This window comes from Petromyzon marinus, chromosome 67, assembly GCF_048934315.1.
Source record: "Petromyzon marinus isolate PM22_M1 ecotype Great Lakes invasive population chromosome 67, UKy_Petmar_22M1.pri1.0, whole genome shotgun sequence".
NCBI classification, from domain to species: Eukaryota; Metazoa; Chordata; class Hyperoartia; order Petromyzontiformes; family Petromyzontidae; genus Petromyzon; species Petromyzon marinus.
The window spans coordinates 3280833-3293596 of record NC_133733.1 but is presented as its reverse complement, the minus strand read 5'-3'; the positions used below and the strand labels follow the sequence as shown (position 1 = coordinate 3293596).

Genomic DNA, 12764 nt, shown 5'->3' with positions numbered 1-12764 from the left:
AGGCTACACGGGGCAGACCTTTGCCTTTGTGTGCGGGGCACGTGCTGTGGGAGCTACGCCGGGAGCTTTGTCTGTAACCTTCCTGTGCCCCCGCCCCCCACCTCCCCCCGTGTTTGTCTTCCAGGCGAACCCGCCGCCCATCATCGTGAACACGGACAACATGGACCCCTCGGCATACGTGAGTGTCACTCGGCCCTGTTGTGTCACTGACCACGTGCGTGAGTGTCACGCGGCCCTGTTGTGTCACTGTCCACGTGCGTGAGTGTCACACAGCCCTGTTGTGTCACTGTCCACGTGCGTGAGTGTCACGCGGCCCTGTTGTGTCACTGTCCACGTGCGTGAGTGTCACACAGCCCTGTTGTGTCACTGTCCACGTGCGTGAGTGTCACTCGGCCCTGTTGTGTTACTGTCCACGTGCGTGAGTGTCACTCGGCCCTGATGTGTCACTGTCCACGTACGTGAGTGTCACACAGCCCTGTTGTGTTACTGTCCACGTGTGTGAGTGTCACACAGCCCTGATGTGTCACTGGCCACGTGCGTGAGTGTCACAGCCCTGTTGTGTTACTGGCCACGTGCGTGAGTGTCACACAGCGCTATTGTGTCACTGTCCACGTGCATGAGTGTCACACAGCCCTGTTGTGTCACTGTCCACGTGCGTGAGTGTCACAGCCCTGTTGTGTCACTGGGGACGTGCGTGGGTGTCACTCAGCCCTGTTGTGTCACTGTCCACGTGCGTGAGTGTCACACGGCCCTGTTGTGTTACTGGCCACGTGCGTGAGTGTCACTCAGCCCTGTTGTGTTACTGGCCACGTGCGTGGTGATGATGATGATGACAGCGCGTCATCTCAGTGTGTGGCTGGTATCATCATCGCCCCATAGAGACACGCAGAGATGCACACAGATACATAGACACATAGAGACACATAGAGACACGTGTTACAGCAACACCGTCACTAGTACAGCAACACCGGTGTGTTGGAGGGACAAGCCACAACATTTACAATCTGAGTACGATGTTTCGCCAGTAATTACAGCTGTCGTGTTTACCTCCGTGTTACACTATCGTGTCTGTTGTTTGCGACTGTCTGACTTTCTGGCTCCCCGTGGTCCTCTACTGGACTATCTGTGAATTAAAGAGCTTCATAGCTCATCGGATTACTCCTCCTCCTGCAGTGTAAATACGTCGCTGTAATCCGTCTCTGTGCGTGTTTGTGTGCGTTGCCAGATGAACGGAGCAGAACTGGAGTTTGAGTACGAAGAGATCACCCTGGAGAGGGTAAGAGAACGCTTGTGTGTGTGTGCACATGTGTGTGTGTGTGTGCACGTGTGTGTGTGCGCGTGTGTGTGTGCACGTGTGTGTGTGTGTGTGCACGTGTGTGTATGTGCACATGTGTGTGTGTGTGCACATGTGTGTGTGCGCGTATGTGTGTGTGCGTGTGTGTGTGTGCGTGTGTGTGTGTGCGTGTGTGTGTGTGCGTGTGTGTGTGTGCACGTGTGTGTGTGTGCACGTGTGTGTGTGCACGTGTGTGTGCACGCATATGTGTGTGTGTGCGCGCATATGTGTGTGTGTGCGCGCATATGTGTGTGTGTGCACGTGTGTGTGTGTGTGCGCATGTGTGTGTGTGTGTGCACACGTGTGTGTGTGTGTGCACGTGTGCGTGTGTGTGCACACGTGTGTGTGTGTGTGTGCGCACGTGTGCATGTGTGTGTGCGCACGTGTGTGTGTGGGTGTACACGTGTGTGTGTGTTGAACCCGGCGACACGAGTTTGATTCCCGCTCATGGCCAACACCGGTGACGATTATCTGAACCGGTGCTGGGCCTCCCCTAGGTCAACTCAGACTCAAATGAAAACCTGGTGCGGTGTGTAGTAAACATCGCCACTGGGGAGACAAAGGCGGTCGGGCGTGGTGCTGGCCACCCACCCCCTCGTGTACCGTGCTGGCCTTCATAGGTGCTGCTCGCTAACAGCACTTGCCCCGACAGTCTGTTAAGGCTATATGGGGGTTCTTTGTATTTTGCGTGTATCTCTGTCTTTGTGCATGTGTGTGTGCGAGTGTGTGTGCGCGAGTGTGTGCGAGTGTGTGCGAGTATGTGTGTGCATGTGTGTACGTGCGTGCGTGTGTGTGTGCGTGTGTGTACGTGCGTGTGTGTACGTGCGTGTGTGCATGCGTGTGTGCGTGCGTGTGTGCATCCGTGTGTGTGATTGCGTGTGTGTGTGCGTGTGTGCGTGTGTGTGTGTGCGCGTAGCTGGCATAGTAGGGGCGCACGGGTGCTGCATCTGCCGTACATCTCAGTCAGCCAACCCATATGTGTGTGTGTTTGTGTTTGTGAGTTTACGTGCGTGTGTGGCCATGAGCGTGTGTTGTCTGGCAGTAAGCGTGCATGCAGGGTGTAGTAGTGTATAGTGTAGGGTAGAGTAGTGTATAGTGCAGTGTGTAGGGTCGTGAATAGTGTAGTATATAGTAGTGTGTGGTAGTGCATAGCGTATAGCGTATCGTGTAGCGTATAGTGTAGTCAATATCGTAGTCTATAGCATAGTGTAAAGCGTAGTGTATAGCGTACCGTGTACGCTATGACGATGATGATGATGTCGATGATGATGATTATGACGTCGACGATGATGATGATGACGACGGTGTCGATGATGATGACGGCGATGATGATGATGATGACGGCGATGATGATGATGATGACGACGACGGTGTCGATGATGATGACGACGGTGATGATGATGATGATGATGACGGCGATGATGATGATGACGACGATGATGATGACGGCGGTGACAATGATGATGACGGCGGTGACAATGATGATGACGGCGGTGACGATGATGATGACGGCGGTGACAATGATGATGATGACAACGTTGACGATGGTGTGTTGACGATGGTGTGATGACGATGATGACAACGATGACGGAGGAGGTTACAGTGCCGCGCCTCGCTCTCGCAGGGTAACTCTGGCCTGGGCTTCAGCATCGCGGGCGGTACGGACAACCCCCACATAGGGGACGACCCCAGCATCTTCATCACCAAGATCATCCCCGGGGGAGCGGCCGCTCAGGATGGACGACTCAGGTGAGAGAGAGAGTGTGAGAGAGTGTGAGAGTGTGAGAGTGAGAGAGAGAGAGTGTGAGTGTGAGAGAGAGAGTGTGTGAGGGTGAGCGAGAGAGTGTGTGTGAGCGGGAGTGTGTGAGTGAGAGAGAGAGCGTGTGAGTGTGAGAGAGAGAGTGTGAATGTGAGAGAGAGAGTGTGAGGGTGAGCGAGAGAGTGTGAGCGAGAGTGTGCGAGTGTGAGCGGGAGTGTGTGAGTGTGAGCGAGAGAGTGTGAGCGAGAGTGTGTGAGGGTGAGCGAGAGTGTGAGGGTGAGTGAGTTTAAGAGAGAGTGTGAGGGTGTGTGAGGGTAAGCGAGAGTGTGCGAGTGAGGGTGAGCGAGAGTGAGCGAGAGTGTGTGAGTGTGAGCGAGAGAGTGTGAGGAGGTAGGGGGTTGTTTTGCCAGACAGAAACAACAAAAAGCCACTACGGATGGCGACGTGGAATGTTCGAACGCTCACTGCGGAGGAGAGGCTGCCACTCCTCTTTCGGGTGCTGGACCGGTACCGCCTGGATCTCTGTGGCATTCAAGAGGTCCGGTGGACCAGCTCTGGCTCCTGCCACCATGAGGGGTGGACAGTCCTCTACTCGGGGCAGGAGACTGCCAAACAACAGGGAGTGGCTCTTCTTCTAAACAAAATAATAGAGGGGGTGTGGGAGCGTGGCGGTGAGGTATGGGATGCTGGAAGCCCCAGGCTACTTTGGGCTCGCCTCCCCATCAACCGGAGGCGAGGAGTGGTGGTCGTGGTTACTTATGTCCCCACCGAAGACGAACATCCGTGGAGGGATGCAGGCAAGGCTGATAAGTCAGATGCCTTCTATGACCTCCTGTCACAGGTGCTGGCTAAAGTGGCACCTCGGGATAGTCATCTTGTTGGGTGACTTCAATGACCAAGTTGGTCATGATGCTGGCACCTGGTCTGGAGTGATTGTAAGGCATGGGCCAGATCAGCTCAATAACAACGGTAGGAGGCTGCTAGATTGTTGTGCAGCCCATGGGCTTGTAATTACCAACACTCTGTTCTGGAATCGGTGCATCCACACAACATCATGGATGCATGCCTGGTCCAAGCAAGAACATCTGCTGGACTACATAGTGAAAGACCAGCGGATGCGAGCCCATGTCCTTAACACCAGGACCTACCGTGGAGCTGATCTGCCCTCTGACCATCGACTTGTCATCTGTAAGATGCGCCTGCCATTCTTCCACTCTGGTAGTGAGTATACACCCAGGACCCCATTCAGATCTAAGGTGGCCTGGTCTCAGCTAGCTGATGAAAGTTGCAAGCGAGAATTTCATCATCGCTTGTGGCTGGGGTTGGCATCGTCCCCCACTCCTGATGTCGAGGGTAAATGGGCGAGGTTTAGGACTGTGGCTAATGCAGCTGCAATGGCTGCTTTGGGTATGCGGTCCAGACCTCCCCAGAGACCCTGGCTGACAGAGGAGGTGTTCAGGATGCTTGAGAAAAAGCGACAGGCCCATTATAATCGTCTACAGCATCCCACGTCGGCGAATGAGGAGGCTTACCACAGCCTTCGCTCGGAGGTTCGGAGAGCCGTGAGCTGCTGCAAGGATGGGTGGTGGTCGCGGGTTGCTGATGAGATGGAGTCTGTCTCAACGGCCCGCGATCACAAATCCCTATTTAACTCCATCAAAAAAGTTACCTGCAGCGCCACACCTATAACCATCATTAGAGGAAAGAACGGTGATCCAATCTCCGACCCCGAGGAACAGGTTTGCAGATTTTATGAGCATTTCTGTGAGGTCCTGGGGGAGGAAAAATCCCTCAGCCTGGAAAACACCGTGGGACAAAGTGGGAATGACCCTGCTGAGGATGCGGTGCCTCAAATATTGGAGGAGGAAGTCACCCCCTGTGAGTGGCAGGCTGAGGTGCCATCTGTTGAGGAAGTACTGAAGGCGATCCGGAGTCCTGAGACCAGGAAAGGCACCGGGCAGAGATGTCTCCAAAGCGAAATGCTGAGGGAGGGTTGCATTTGTGCGCAGACTGCCCTACATGACATCATAACAACAGTCTGGGCCACTGGATGGGTTCAGCATGATTGGAAGGATGCCCTAGTGGTCCCCCTTTTTAAGAAGGGGGGACCGCACAGACTGTAACAATTACAGGGGCATCTCACTCCTCAGTGTGCCGGGAAAGGTCCTGGCAAGGATTATTCAACATCGCCTTGCCAGGCACGCTGAGGGGAGGCTTGCAGAACCCCAATGCGGTCCTGCACAGATGCCATATGTTCTGTCCGTCTGCTACAGCAGAGGTGAAGGGAATTCCAACAAGATCTACATCTCTGCTTTATTGACCTGGTCAAGGCCTATGATACCATCAGTAGGCCTGGGCTCTGGGTTGTTCTTCGTGCTTTTGGAGTCCCTGACCCTCTGCTCACGATCATTAAGGACCTTCATGACGGTGAGCGGGCCCGGGTAAAACTACGTGGCCGGGAGTCAGAGCCATTCCCTGTACACCTTGGGGTGCGACAGGGATGTCCTCTGGCTCCAACATTATTTAACATCTATTTTGACCACGCAGTTCGTGAAGCCTTCAATAGCTGTACCGGAGGAATTTCCATTTGGTACAGATATAATGGGAGGCTGATCGATGCCCGGGTGCGGTCAAGGGATGGCTCCCTATTGCTCAACCACGTTATGTATGCCGATGATTTGGTAATTGCTGCTCATTCAGGAGGAGTTGGAGACGCTGCTGCTGAGACTGGAGCGTGCCACTAAGAGATGGGGCCTTACCATCAGCCGCACCAAAACTAAGCACCTGCCTGGGTATTTTGTACCATAGAACACTCCACCCCCACTCCACCCCCACAACTCCCAATTGGTGATGGGGCAGTTGTGGAGAGGGTGGAGAGTTTCCCATACCTGGGCAGTGTGCTCATGACCGGCTCCAGTTTGACAGCAGAGGTCTCACTACGAGCAGCAATATATTTTCATCGGTTGCGTAACGCTGTGTGGAAGCTACCTGGTCTCTCACTCCGCTCGAAGCTTCAGGTCTTCTCGGCCACGGTCATTCCCTCCCTCTCTACGCTTGCGAAAAGTGGACCCCCGTAATGGAACATCTTCGCCGGTTAGAAACATTTAGGCTGGCCTGCCTACGATCCATCCTGGGTTTTACCAGGCTGGGTTGTGTGAGGAGCTCACAAATCCTTGAAAGATCTGGGCAAGGTCCCATCGGTGTGCTCCTCCGGCAGGCAAGGCTACGTTGGCTGGGTCATGTAGCCCGCATGCCCAGCCTCCGCATGCCGAAACAGCTTTTGTTCGGCCAGATAAAGGGGGCTAAATGGGCGCGGCACGGGCTAGAGAGGAGATTGAGTGATGTGGTACAGGAGGACATGGAGCTGAGTGGACTTGCCGATGACTGGTACCAGCGGTGTCAAGATCGGCCTCTGTGGAGGAGGCTCGTGAAGGACGCTACTGGGCAGTTGGAGGCAGTCGCCCTCCAACAACAACGGAGGGCGGAGGAGCGACGCTCACAACAACGAGCGGAGCGCCGGGTGGCTAAAGCACAGCAGGTTGGCACAGTAGGGGGCACAGGTGGTGCATCAGCCAGTCATCTTAGTCAGTCGACCCGTGGCACCTGCTGGGTCTGCCCCGTGACCTCCTGCCGGCGGGCGTTCGACACTTCACGTGGCCTCAGGGTGCACATGGCCTGGCACAAGCGTCGTGGTGACGTCACCGCCACTTAGTGGCGAATTGCGGTTGTTGTTGTTGTGCGTCCCCCCCAGAGTGAACACCGTTCCTGCGCGTGAACGGTGTTTATACGACGTGCGTGTGCGTGCGTGTGTGTGCGTGCGTGTGCGTGTGTGTGCGTGCGTGTGCGTGCGTGTGCGTGCGTGCGCGTGTGTGTGCGTGCGTGTGCGTGTGTGTGCGTGCGTGTGTGTGCGTGCGTGTGCGTGCGTGCGTGTGCGTGCGTGCGTCGCCACGCAGGGTCAACGACTGCATCCTGCGCGTGAACGAGGCCGACGTGCGTGAGGTCGCCCACAGCCGAGCCGTGGAGGCGCTCAAGGAGGCGGGCGCCATCGTGCGTCTCTACGTGAGGCGACGCCGGCCGGCCGGGGAGACGCTCGCCGAGATCAAGCTCGTGAAGGGGCCCAAAGGTTGGGTGGACTCGCTCACTAGCGCGCGTACACACACACGCTCGTACACACACACACTCGTGTATATATACACTCGTGTGTGTGTGTGTGTATATACACGAGTGTATATACACTCATACACACACACTCGTGTATATACACTCGTGTGTATATATATATACTCATATATATACACACACTCATATACACACACACTCGTGTATATACACTCGTGTGTGTATATATACTCATATACACTCACACACACTCATATATACACACTCCTATATATACATATACAAAGATCCCCCGTGTAGACTTAACAGACTGTAGGGGCAAGTGTTGCTAGCGAGCGCCTATGAAGGCCGGAACGGTACACGAGGGGGTGGGTGGCCAGCACTACGCCCGACCGCCTTTGTCTCCCCAGTGGCGATGTTTACACACCGCACCAGGTACTCATTTGAGGCTGAGTCGACCTAGGGGAGGCCCGGGACCGGTTCAGATAATCGTCACTGGTGTTGGCCGTAAGCGAGACTCGAACTCGGGTCGCCGGGTTCGTAGCGCAGTGTAGCGCTAACCACTACAGCACCGCTCCCCACATATATACACAAACATATACAACAACAACAACAACCGCCATTAGCCACTAAGTGGCGGTGACGTCACCACGACGCTTGTGCCAGGCCATGTGCACCTTGAGGCCACGTGAAGTGTCGAATGCCCGCTGGCAGGAGGTCACCGGGCAGACCCAAGTGCCACGGGTCGACTGACTGAGATGACTGGCTGATGCACCACCTGTGCCCCCTACTGTGCCAACCTGCTGTGCTTTAGCCACCCGGAGCTCCGCTCGTTGTTGTGAGCGTCGCTCCTCCGCCCTCTGTTGTTGTTGGAGGGCGACTGCCTCCAACTGCCCAGTAGCGTCCTTCACGAGCCTCCTCCACAGAGGCCGATCTTGACACCGCTGGTACCAGTCATAGGCAAGTCCACTCAGCACCACGTCCTCCTGTACCACGTCACTCCATCTCTTCTCTAGCCCGTGCCGCGCCCATTTAGCCCCCTCGATCCGGCCGAACAAAAGCTGTTTCGGCATGCGGTGGCTGGGCATGCGGGCTACATGGCCCAGCCAACGCAGCCTTTCCTGCCGGAGGAGCTCACCGATGGGACTTTGCCCAGATCTTTCAAGGATTTGTGAGCTCCTCACACAATCCAGCCTGGTTAAACCCAGGATGGATCGTAGGCAGGCTAGCCTAAATGTTTCTAACCGGCGAAGATGTTCCATTAGGGGGGTCCACGTTTCGCAAGCGTAGAGAAGGGAGGGAATGACCGTGGCCGAGAAGACCTGAAGCTTAGTGCGGAGCGACAGACCGGGTAGCTTCCACACAGCGTTACGCAACCGATGAAAAGATATTGCTGCTCGACTGATTCGGAGTGAGACCTCTGCTGTTAAACTGGATCCGGTCATAAGCACACTGCCCAGGTATGGGAAACTCTCCACTCTCTCCACAACTGCCCCATCACCGATTGGGAGTTATGGGGGTGGAGTGTCCGATAGTACAAAATACCCAGGCAGGTGCTTAGTTTTGGTGGGGCTGATGGTAAGGCCCCATCGCTTAGTGGCATGCTCCAGTCTCAGCAGCAGCGTCTCCAACTCTTCCTCTGAATGAGCAGCTATTACCAAATCATCGGCATACATAACGTTGAGCAATAGGGAGCCATCCCTTGACCACACCCAGGCATCGATCAGCCTCCCATTATATCTGTACCAAATGGAGATTCCCCCAGTACAGCTATTGAAGGCTTCACGAACTACGTGGTCAAAATAGATGTTAAATAATGTGGGAGCCAGAGGACATCCCTGTCGCACCCCAAGGTGTACAGGGAATGGCTCTGACTCCCGGCCATGTAGTTTTGCCCGGGCCCGCTCACCATCATGAAGGCCCTTAATGATCGTGAGCAGAGGGTCAGGGACTCCAGAAGCACGAAGAACAACCCAGAGCCCTGGCCTACTGATGGTATCATAGGCCTTGACCAGGTCAATAAAGCAGAGATGTAGGTCTTGCTGGAATTCCCTACACCTCTGCTGTTGCAGACGGACAGAAAATATGGCATTTGTGCAGGACCGCCCTTTCCTGAAACCGCATTGGGGCTCCGCAAGCCTCTCCTCAGCGTGCCTAGCAAGGCGATGTTGAATAATCCTTGCCAGGACCTTTCCCGGCACACTGAGGAGTGAGATGCCCCTGTAGTTGTTACAGTCTTTGCGGTCTCCCTTCTTAAAGAGGGGGACCACCAGGGCATCCTTCCAATCCCGGGGAACCCGTCCAGTGGTCCAGACTGTTGTTATGATGTCATGTAGGGCAGTCTGTGCTCAAACGCCACCCTCCCTCAGCATTTCGCTTGGGAGATCATCTCTGCCCGGTGCCTTTCCTGGTCTCAGACTCCAGATCGCCTGCAGTACTTCCTCAACAGATGGCACCTCAGCCTGCCACTCACAGGGGGTGACTTCCTCCTCCAATATTTGAGGCACCGCTGCCTCAGCAGGGTCATCCCCACTTTGTGCTACGATGTTTTCCTGGCTGAGGGATTTTCCCTCCCCCAGGACCTCACAGAAATGCTCAGCAAATCTGCAAACCTGTTCCTGGGGGTCGGAGATTGGATCACCGTTTTTTCCCCTAATGATGGTAATAGGTGTGGCGCTGCAGGTTACTTTTTTGATGGAGTTAAATAGAGATTTGTGATCGCGGGCCATTGTGGCAGACTCCATCTCCTCAGCAACCCGCGACCACCACCCATCCTTGCAGCGCCTCACGGCTCTCCGAACCTCCGAGCGAAGGCTGCGGTAAGCCTCCTCATTCTCTGACGTGGGATTCTGTAGCCGATGACAGTGGGCCTGTCGCTTTTTCTCAACTATCCTGAACACCTCCTCTGTCAGCCAGGGTCTCTGGGGAGGTCTGGACCGCGTACCCAAAGCGGCCATTGCAGCTGCATGAGTCACAGTCCTAAACCTCGCCCGTTTACCCTCGACATCAGGAGGAGTGGGGAACGATGCCAACCCCAGCCGCAAGCGATGATGAAATTCCCGCTTGCAGCTTTCATCAGATAACTGACCAGGTCACTTTAAGTTGGAATGGGGTCATGGGTGTACACCCATCACCGGAGTGGGTGAATGGCAGGTGCATCTTACAGATGAATAGTCGATGGTCAGAGGGCAGATCAGCTCCATGCTAGGTCCTGGTGTCAAGGACATGGGCTCGCATCCTCTGGTCCGTCACTATGTAGTCCAGCAGATGTTCTTGCTTGGACCCGGCATGCATCCATGATGTTGTTTGGATGCGCCGATGCCGGAACAGCGTGTTGGTCATTACAAGCCCATGGACTGCACAGAAATCTACCAGCCTCCTTATTGAGCTGATCTAGCCCATGCCCTCCAATCACTCCAGGTGCCAGCATCATGACCAACTCGGGTATTGAAGTCACCCAACAAGATGACTCTATCTCGAGGGGCCACTTTAGCCAGCACCTGTGACATTAGGTCATAGAAGGCATCTGACTCATCGGCTTTGCCTGCATCCCTCCACGGATGTTCGTCTTCGGTGGGGGCATAAGTAACCACGACCACCACTCCTCGCCTCCGGTTGATGGGAAGGTGAGCCCAAAGTAGCCTGGGGCTTACAGCTTCCCACACCTCACCGCCACGCTCCCACGCACCCTTCATTCTTTTGTTCAAAAGAAGAGCCACACCCTGTTGTTTGGCAGTCTGCTGCCTCGCTCCTAGTTCACGACACAAACCCCTCGCTCGTAGTTCACGCCGCAAACCCCTCGCTCCTAGTTCACGACACAAACCCTCGCTCCTAGTTCACGACACAAACCCTCACTCATAGTTCACGACGCAAACCCTCGCTCATAGTTCACGACGCAAACCCCTCGCTCCTAGTTCACGACACAAACCCTCGCTCCTAGTTCACGACACAAACCCTCGCTCCTAGTTCACGACACAAACCCCTCGCTCATAGTTCACGACACAAACCCCTCGCTCGTAGTTCACGACACAAACCCCTCGCTCATAGTTCACGACACAAACCCCTCGCTCATAGTTCACGACGCAAACCCCTCGCTCCCTGTTCACGACACAAACCCTCGCTCCTAGTTCACGACGCAAACCCCTCGCTCCTAGTTCACGACACAAACCCCTCGCTCATAGTTCACGACACAAACCCCTCGCTCCTAGTCCACGACGCAAACCCTCGCTCCTAGTTCACGACGCAAACCCTCGCTCTGAGTTCACGACACAAACCCCTCGCTCGTAGTTCACGACACAAACCCTCGCTCGTAGTTCACGACGCAAACCCCTCGCTCCTAGTTCACGACACAAACCCCTCGCTCATAGTTCACGACACAAACCCCTCGCTCGTAGTTCACGACACAAACCCTCGCTCATAGTTCACGACACAAACCCTCGCTCGTAGTTCACGACACAATCCCTCGCTCCTAGTTCACGACACAAACCCCTTGCTCATAGTTCACGACGCAAATCCTCGCTCATAGTTCACGACACAAACCCCTCGCTCCTAGTTCACGACACAAACCCCTCGCTCATAGTTCACGACGCAAACCCTCGCTCATAGTTCACGACTCAAACCCCTCGCTCCTAGTTCACGACGCAAACCCTCGCTCATAGTTCACGACACAAACTCCTCGCTCCTAGTTCATGACGCAAACCCTCGCTCGTAGTTCACGACTCAAACCCCTCGCTCCTAGTTCACGACACAAACCCTCGCTCGTAGTTCACGACACAAACCCTCGCTCCTAGTTCACGACACAAACCCCTCGCTCCTAGTTCATGACACAAACCCTCGCTCATAGGTCAAGACACAAACCCTCGCTCCTAGTTCACGACACAAACCCTCGCTCCTAGTTCACGACACAAACCCCTCGCTCCTAGTTCACGACACAAACTCCTCGTTCACGACACAAACCCTCGCTCATAGTTCACGATGCAAACCCTCGCTCAGAGTTCACGACGCAAACCCTCGCTCATAGTTCACGACACAAACCCCTCGGTCATAGTTCACGACGCAAACCCTTGCTCATAGTTCACGATGCAAACCCCTCGCTCATAGTTCAAGACACAAACCCCTCGCTCATAGTTCACGACACAAACCCCTCGCTCCTAGTTCACGACACAAACCCCTCGCTCCTAGTTCACGACACAAACCCCTCGCTCGTAGTTCACGACGCAAACCCTCGCTCATAGTTCACGACACAAACCCTCGCTCCCAGTTCACGACACAAACCCCTCGCTCATAGTTCACGACACAAACCCCTCGCTCGTAGTTCACGACACAAACCCTCGCTCATAGTTCACGACACAAACCCTCGCTCCTAGTTCACGACTCAAACCCCTCGCTCCTAGTTCACGACGCAAACCCTCGCTCATAGTTCACGACACAAACCCTCGCTCGTAGTTCACGACACAAACCCTCGCTCGTAGTTCACGACACAAACCCTCGCTCCTAGTTCACGACACAAACCCCTCGCTCCTAGTTCACGACACAAACCCTCGCTCATAGTTC

General features: G+C 54.9%; 1 pseudogene; it reads left to right on the top strand.

Annotated features, from left to right (window-relative positions):
- LOC116956764 (disks large homolog 4-like) overlaps nt 1–12764 on the top strand; it is a 57499-nt pseudogene that overhangs the window by 8931 nt on the left and 35804 nt on the right.